We start from the raw sequence: 8775 nt of genomic DNA, 5'->3' as shown, positions 1-8775 counted from the left end.
CAAGTTTGTGCCTAACTGGAAGCTCCACTCGGCACAAGTGGGCATGGTCCCCCTGAAGGCCGAGATGGAGGAAATGGTAGTGCCCTGCCTGCATCAGCCCAGCCCCCTGGCTAGGGTCTCCTTCACTGAGAGACTTGCTTACCGGTCAGCCCAGGCCACTATCAGGCAGTCAGTCCAAACGGGGACTGGTAGTCCCCAGTTTAAAGCTGCCCTCAGGAAGATTCAGGGGGCATTGGGCACTGTCCCCTCTGGAGGCTATGCAGCTTTGGGGGACCAGCCTGAGCCTAACAGGTCCCAAGAGCCAAAGGCCAGCTGACAGAGTACATACTGCACATGTGTGGGAGACACAGGTCAGGGGAGCCTGGAATCTGAACCAGGGCATCTGTAGGGACAGGCTGAGTTCTAGTAGTGAGCTACTGGGGGACCAGGACACGGCCTAATTACAAGTGCTAGTCTGCACAGATGCGCCAATTCTTCCCCCTGAAGACACACCTAGAGGAATCTGGACTGCCCTGTCAGGCAAGGCAGTGCAGGATGGGTTGAGATTTCCTCCAGTGAGAGACACCCAAGAGCCTTGATTATGGTAGCCCGGGACCCCATCAGGCAGCCAGTCTAAGTGGGGAGTGACTGAGCCAGGTTGAAGCTGCCACCTCAGAAAGAGTTTTGGGGAGTGAGCTCTGTCCACCCCGGGAATGCTGCAGGTTCAGGGGACCTGACTAAGCCCAGCGGGCCTGGTAAACCGGGGCAGCCCAACACTGCTGGCCGACAGTGCAGACACTCTTGGCACACACTACTTGTCTCTCCTGGTTTAGCACCCCATATCCTCTCCTGTCTTTACCTGCTAGACCCAACCGGCTATCACCTGCATGTCTCCATACTGACTGTCTGCATCATATTATGCATACATCTTGGATTTCTTTCTTGTCCTTTCCTTTCCTTTGCTTCCCCTCCCTCCCTCCCTCTCTTCCTTCTTCTTTCCTTCATTCTTTCCTCCTTTCTTTCTTTCATTCTTTGTTTCTTTCTTCTTTCTTTTCTCTCTTTCTCCCTCTCTTCTCTCTCCTACCTCACACCCACGCCCCTCCCTCTCTTCCTTCCTCTTTCTTTCCTTCGTTCTTCCCTTCTTCCTTCCTTTCTTTCTCTCTCTTTCTCCCTCCCTTCTCTCTCTCCTACCTCCCACCCACGCCCCTTCCTTCCTTCCTTTCTTCCTTCCTTCCATTTGTTTATGCTAACTGGGAGACATTAATTTGTCAAAAGCTTTTATTCCCTTGCTTGGCACAGTATCCAAATAAGCTGTGGCCCTAAGGGTAGTTTTTCTAAGTATGTCACAGCCACACCTTTCAGGTGGTGAAATTCATGCAGCTCAAGACTGAAACCAGTTCCTGACGGTTAGCAGATGCTGTAGGACGTTGCTAACCATGCTGGAGAAGGTTATCCTTTGACATCTGCGCCACTATGGATGAGAGAGAGGGGAAATACTGGCCTTCCTCCTTCTCAAGGATGTGCCTGGAGGCGTGGATTGGATAGGAGAACGGCTGCCTCCCTTCTGTCACCCGCTCAGTGTCCACGTGCCCTGCACCCACCGGAAGTGGGACTGTCTGTTTGCCAGAGTTGCAGTGGCCTGAAAAGAGTCCTTTCATTTTCAGGGGAATGGACCACATTCTGGAGAAAAGGGAGCTTTTAATACGTTCTGCAGTTATGCTTAAGCACTACTCATTGGGGTCTCTCTTTATACGTCAAGTAAAAGGATCCCTCCCTGCAGTATGCAATGAGACAGAGGTCCTGTCTGGACAAGAACTTTGCGTCCTTACACAGAATTACATCCACGTGGGGAGCACGGTGCCTCGGCAGGAAGTCCGGAGCAGCACGGTGACTGCAGTGCAGTCAGACAGTCCTTCCGCTGCCTACCTTTATGGCCTCCCCCTGGCCTCCTGGAAGACAGGGGGCACTGCTGCCCCACCTCTGCCCTGTGCACCAGTTGCCCAGGTGCGAAAGCAAATGCAGCCTCACGAGTCTGGAGCCGCATTGGGCCGGCAGCTCCCTTTCCCCTACTAGTGGTACCCGGCATAGCCGGAGCTCTGCTTGTTGTAGAGCTAAAGACAATCAGCTCAAGGCCATCTGGGTTGGTTAGACTGCCACTGCCCAGTGTGAACGTGGGGCCTTGCGTTTCTGAACACAAAGGCAGTGATTGTGTTCGGTGGGTGCTGACCGGGTTCATGGTATTACAAGGAAGGGAAAGCTGTGTTGTATGATGTGAGACCCAGGGATTTAGAGTATAGGGCATCTTTACACTGTTGGCCCCAAATATAGTGAGCAAGTTCCCTTAGATTCCTTATATACAAGAAAAGTCACCTGCCTTTCTCATGTGGATTATAGCATTATAGTTCTCTTGGTTGAACTACTCAACAAAAGTCCTACTAGTAAGGGGGACTGGTTGGTTCAGTCTGTAGAGCATGTGACTCTTGATCTTGGGGTCCTGAGTTCAGCCCCATGTTAGGTGTAGATTTTCCTTTAAAAAAAAGAAAAGGGAGAGAGAGAGATTTTACTTAATACCTTAGAAAAAGGGTGGTGGACCTGAGTGGCTCAGTTGGTTAAGTGTCTGACTCTTGATCTCACCTCAGGTTTGATCTCAAGGTTGTGAGTTCAAACCCTGCTTTGGGCATGCAGCCTACCAAAAAAATAGTTTACTTAAAAAAAGAATTACTTCTCTTTTTTCACTATATATTCATTTTCTTATGTTTTCAATTTTCCCTGCTGTTATACATGCTTACTGACATAATTTTTATGAGTCTATGATAGTCCATTTAGAGGTTTGCACTATGTGAAATATTCCTCACATCCTATGTGAGAACTTGGTGGACCCAGGTCCTCTGGGGTCCTTGGTCTGCGTTCTCATCTCATTATGTCTTTTTCTCTTGTCTCTACTAAGGAAATCATAGGAAACAGAAATTTGCACCTACCCTAGTGCTATGGTTCTGAGGAGCAGGTGAGAAACCTGTGTTTCTCTCTAGCATGCTCCTCCTCAGGGTAACACATTTGCTGGCCAGCTCTCATCTCTTCTCAGTCTCTCATTTCCTGCCCCTCCCCATGGCCACCTGTGATTGTCAGCCTCTGACCTTTCTTTGCCCGAATGGTGGTTGCTAAGGGCTCCCTCAGAGCACTGTCAGCACGTAAACAAAAAGAGAAGGAAGGTCACCCATGAAATCCAAAAGGCTGGGTGCTTCTTCAGAAGGAAGATGTACAGCCCATCACCTGGCCCATCCCCCAGGGAGGCAGGAGGTATTTGGGGGGATGGGAGAGCAAACCAAGGCTGCCCTTTTCCATGTGGTTTCCCAGGCCTTGGACCACAGAGTTTTCTCTGTGTCCCTCCGTGTTGCTTTGTGCACATATCAGTAGCCTCGGCAATGGTGATGCCCACTGGCTGTGCTTACCAGACCTCGCTCCTCTGGGAGACTTCTGAGCCAAGTGACCTGCCAGTGCAATCTCCTAATGACCATTTTCATCTGCAGAGTGAGCTCTGCTGCAGAAGCTGTGTGGCCAACAGGAGAATGGGTGTCCCGGGGTAGCAGAGAAGTTTTGCTCATGGATCATTGCCATGGGTCTTCTACTTCCTTTCAGTGACCGCTTCCAAATGTCCAATCAAGTTCAGCTCTGTTGGGGTAAGAAAGAGAATTCACTTCAATCTATGAGGCAGGTTATAGTCAAAATAGCGACTGGGGTGCGTGGCTGCCCAGTCACTCGATAATTTAAAACCAACAGGTGATGCAGGCAATTCTCCCCTCAGCCACTCACCAGCTCAGTATGTCTGTGTGTCTGCTGTCTTTTGTGGCTAGGATATTTTTCAGTATATTTACCAAATCTCCTTTCTTAAGAGATGGCCCATCTTGACAGTTGTCTAGCCTGCTTTCATCAGTGATGATTTAATGTGGCTCTAAGCTTGTATTGTTGACTTTGCTGGTCATAGACATTCCTTCAGAAGCAGTACCTCAGGGCAAATGGTTTGTTCCCAGTGGGCTGCAGGGTTCCACCTGGCAGTTTTCCTCCACAGGGCAATCCAGAGACAGAATCACAGATGCAGTTGCGTCTTCATCTCATGAAGTTTGTGAAAGTCAGGGTGAGTCTCCATGACCCATCTGGTATCCACAGTAGACCAGCCTAGTAAAATGAACAATGGTTGGAATAACCCACTCTGCCTCTCTGCAGAGCTTCACAATCTTACTAATCTCTCCCATCCCTCCAAGGATGTTGCATGGCCTCTGATTTAGTCTGAGGAAGGGCATGGTTCCAAGGGCCTCTCTTTGGTCTCCTCTTTCCTAATAAACATCAGACCAAGGTTCAGAAACCAAAGTGGGAATTCCACCAGTGCTAATATGAGTATTTCCATTCCACATTCTTGACCTGGGGAAATGAGCACAGGATGACTCTCTGGTCTCAGTGAACAAACTGTTAAATGTAGGACGAGGCTTCTTCTATTTCCACACCTTCCAAAGCCCCTACTCCAACTGTTGGGCAGGTCATGTAACAGTCCTGGTCTTTGGGCATCAACATATGTTCGGAATCATTCTATAAAAGTTCCCAGAAAAGGTAGTGTTTCCCTTTTTTCCAGAGTTGGTCCCACCAGTGAATATCTGTGTCTTGGGGGACATTTGGGGAAAGTTGGGGGTGGGAGATGAGATGCATGGCACACATGTAGAAGGTTGTAGGGTCATTTCCCAAAGGGCTCCAGTCTCTCCCTCACTCTAGGGGCTCAGAGGCCCACACTGGCTTAGGGCTCATAGCTGGGGAAGAGACCATGATTCTTCACTATAGTAACTACTCAATCTAGATATTTATTTTTTCTGCTACATTGTCCAACAATTTCAATCTGGACAGACCTGATCTCAACTGTCCAACAGCACACACCCTTGAGGTTCCCGTCCTCTGGTTACCATTCTGGCTCCGTGGCTCCTGGGTGACTGCACACACCTTGACTCTGCTGGTTGAAGCATCCTCTCCTGCCACTCCTCACCTCCCATCTCCTCCTGCAGTGTAGGACAGCTCCCCCAGAGCTCCTCAAGGACACTGGTACCTCCCGTACCCATGCCTCTGTAAGTGTGTTGATGAAGGTAGTGCACAGATGGCTGTGTCTTTCAGCAAGCACGATTAGGGATGGCTGAGCACATGGCACATCACAGAACCATTTCAACATGCCTGACTCTTATGCTTCCTGACTTCTTCCTGCCTTCCTCAACGGTATACCCAAGGAAATCCCAACATTTGGCCCTTATTGACCCAATATAGCATCCAGAATATCAACACCATGTGCAAGTGGTCAGGGTCGTCCTTTAAATACCAACTCTTAACTGAGCATATTCCTATCAATGAATTCAGTCCAATCCATATCTTTATTTTGTCCCTTTGGTCTACCACTCTCACAACATATTCCAGCCCTGCCATTCAGGCTTTGGCCAGCACAGAAGGGCTAGGTTCTCTAAGCTGTCAGTGTATCGTCTCTCCTTCAGGAAAGGCCTCGGAACTTTCTAAATGGCTAATTTTCAAAATTTTTTCTTTTCTTTTTCTTTTTTTTTTTTTTTTTTGAGAGAGATAGAGAGTGACCATGAGCGGGGGCATGGGGGAAGGGTGGGGTGGGCGAGAATCCCAAGTCGGCTCCATGCTCAGCATGGAACCCAATGCAAGGCTCAATCTCACAAGCCTAAGTTCGTGATATGAGCCAAAATCAAGAGTCAGACACTCAACCAACTGAGCCACTCAGTCGCCCACAAAATTTATCTTTAGATCAACTTCTATTATGAGCTCCTATCAATACAGAGCAATGAAGTCAAGCAATTCTTTCATCCTATAGAAAAACTTCTCCCTGAGGAAAGAGTGACTCTGTAGGGACCAACAGAAATTACACATCAAGCTAATCGTGGACTATAAAACAAGGGGGAAAATCATTTTAGGGTGATGGATACATGTACATCACCTTCATTACAGTGATTGTTTTACTGGTATGTATATATATCAAGAGTCTTGAAATTATACACTTAGATCTATGGAAGTTTTGGTTACATAATTATACTTCAAAAGGCTATAAAAATATCCAAAGACTCACACACCTAGGAAGGTAAATACTCTGTACTTATTGATCTGAAATAGTTACAGAAATAGACAACTCATCTCAAAAAATCCAACCACATCATAATGAGGAATTCTGGTAGGTCAGAAGAATTGAATGGAATAGAATAAATTCACTAAGGTACTTGAACTATAGGAAGCTAGAAGGTAATATATTGATGTCCTATATGCTCTCCAATTTCCCTCTTGATATACACTTTCCTTCTTAAAAATTTTATCTATTTCTTTGAGAGAAAGAGCGGGAGCACACATAGAGGCAGGGGCGAGAGGGGCAGAGGGAGAGGCAGAAACAGACTCCCTGCTGAGCCCGATGTGGGGTTCCATCCCAGCACCCTGAGGTCATGACCTGACCTGAAGGCAGCCGCCCAACTGACTGAGCCAACCAGGTGCCCTAATATTCTCTTTTTTTGTTAGTTTCTACCTTCTTACCTATTTTATCCACTTCTTGCCCCTCACCTTGGCAAATCATGTATATGTTCTCTGTATCTATGAGTTCGAGTTACTGTGTTTTTTGTTTTCTGGTTTGCTTTAGATTCCACATATATGTGAACTCGTGGTATTTGTCTTTCTCTTTCTGATTTATTTCACTTAGTACGTCCCCTTGGCTGTTATGAATTATGTGGCAATGAATGCAGGTGCACACGTATCTTTATGAGTTAGCGATTTCAGTTTCCTTGATTTTAACACCTAGGAGGGGAATTGTTGGATGATATGGTTATCCTATTTTGAAATTAGTTTCCCTGAAGTAATCTGTATCCCCAAGGTGAGTCTTGAACTCACGACCCGCAATCAAGAGTCACACACTCTTCTGACTGAGCCAGCCAGGAGCCCCTCACATTGAATTTTTTGGGAAAACTTGATACCGTTTTCCATAGTGGCTGCACCCATGGACAATCCCAACAACAGAGCTTTCCTCCACATTTTGGTCGACCCGTGTTATTTCTGGTCTTTTTACTACTAGCATTTCTGACGGGTGTCAAGTGCCATCTCTTTGGGTTTTGATTTGCATTTCCCTGGTGACACATGGTGTTGAACCTCTCTTTATGTATTTGTTCGCCATCTGTGTGTTTTCTTTGGAAAAATGTCTATTCTGAACTCTGCCAATTTTGTAACTTCTATTTGTTTTTGTGTTATTGAGTTGTATGAGTCTCTAATAATTTGGATATTAAGCCTTTATCAGTTAGGCAGTTTGCAAATATTTTCTCCCATTCAGTATGTTGTCTTTTCACTGTGTTGATAATCGGTGACCCTCACAAGTGTCTGCAGTTGGCCCTGTCTGTTCTTCTAGGTCACAGTGCCCTACATGCTGAAAGGAGACCCCAACTACAAAACACATTCTTCTCTAGCCTGACCATACCCCACATCCGGGTCAGAGCACCTCGAAAACCTGTCACCTGCTGCTCTACCTGGCCAAGAATCAGCCCCTCCCCTCACCCCCATGGGCGCGGCTGCAACCCTCTCACGTCCTTCAACACCCCTCAAAAGGCCCAGCCTGACAGAAACTCGGGGCTCACATGTCTCTTGGTGTCTGGCCCCTCTCTTCCCTTGGAGAGTGAACCCACTCTGTCCTGCTTGTGGCTCTACTCTTTGTGCAATTCTTTTTTTTAAATTTATTTTTATTTATTTTTTTTAATTTTTTTAAAAATATTTTAATTTTTATTTGGCAGAGAGTGAGATAGTGAGAGCAGGAACACAAGCAGGGGGAGTGGGAGAGGGGGAAGCAGGCTTCCCGCTGAGCAGGGAGCCCGAAGCGGGGCTCGATCCCAGGACCCTGGGATCATGACCTGAGCCGAAGGCAGACACTTAATGACTGAGCCACCCAGGTGCCCCTCTTTGTGCAATTCTTTGCCGCCCGCGGCACCGGCCACCCTAACCCTAACATCAGAATACATTACATCTTCCAAAATTAGAGAAAAATGATACTGGTCGTTAAATCTGTTTAGAGTTTATTCTTTTCTCTTAATCCCCACTTGATCCCTATCGGGGTCTTCATGACTTCCTGCGTAAGCATCCAAGAGCTTCCCCAGGGTCTGGCCTTTCTATGCTGTAGTTCCTCCTGCATCACCTGGCTCCACCCACGGCTCCTCCTCCTGCCCTTCCACCCCTCCTAAGGACCCTGGGGGTCCTGCTTGTCATTCCCACAAGACCTCCCTCCCTCTAGCAGGCAGTGCTCTCAACACTGCCCCCCAGAGCCCACGTCCTGTAACTGCCCTGTAACTGCCCCGTGGGGGTAAATCAATACTTCCTGCTCTAGAAAGCCCTGCCTTACCTGCAGAACTGGGGCAGTGACTCTCCATCCAGTCTTTTCCACTGTGTCCACGCAGAAGCCCTGAGCCCCCAGCAGGGGTCCGCAGCACACTGTCATGGTTGCGAGGGGTAGCTCAGCTTTCACCGCCTGGGCCAAGGCTGTGAGGCACACTGTCCAAGCCCTCAACTCTTGAAACCTCACTTTTCTCACCTACAAAATGGAGACATTAATGTCTATGTCATAAGAACGGATGCCAATAAAATAGAACAATCTGTGTGACTCAGTGAGAATAGTATGCCTGGTCCACATTAAACAATAAAATAAAGCAACTTGAATCAAACCAGAGTGTAGATCAGATGAGCCTGGGTTCAAGCCTCCACACAGCCAATAGTCACATATCCCCAGGCCAGTTT

General features: G+C 47.6%; 1 long non-coding RNA gene across 1 annotated transcript; it reads right to left on the bottom strand.

Annotated features, from left to right (window-relative positions):
* Window positions 1–3565: 3565 nt before the first annotated feature.
* Window positions 3566–8563, bottom strand: LOC116631358. Its single transcript, XR_004299168.1, has 3 exons — window positions 8384–8563; window positions 3790–4152; window positions 3566–3648 (listed from the first exon to the last, which is right to left on the bottom strand). It is a non-coding gene; the product is annotated as an uncharacterized LOC116631358 (long non-coding RNA).
* Window positions 8564–8775: the final 212 nt, after the last annotated feature.

Source organism: Phoca vitulina, unplaced genomic scaffold, assembly GCF_004348235.1.
Source record: "Phoca vitulina isolate PV1807 unplaced genomic scaffold, GSC_HSeal_1.0 scaffold5, whole genome shotgun sequence".
NCBI lineage: Eukaryota > Metazoa > Chordata > Mammalia > Carnivora > Phocidae > Phoca > Phoca vitulina.
This window is presented reverse-complemented; position numbering and strand designations above follow the sequence as displayed.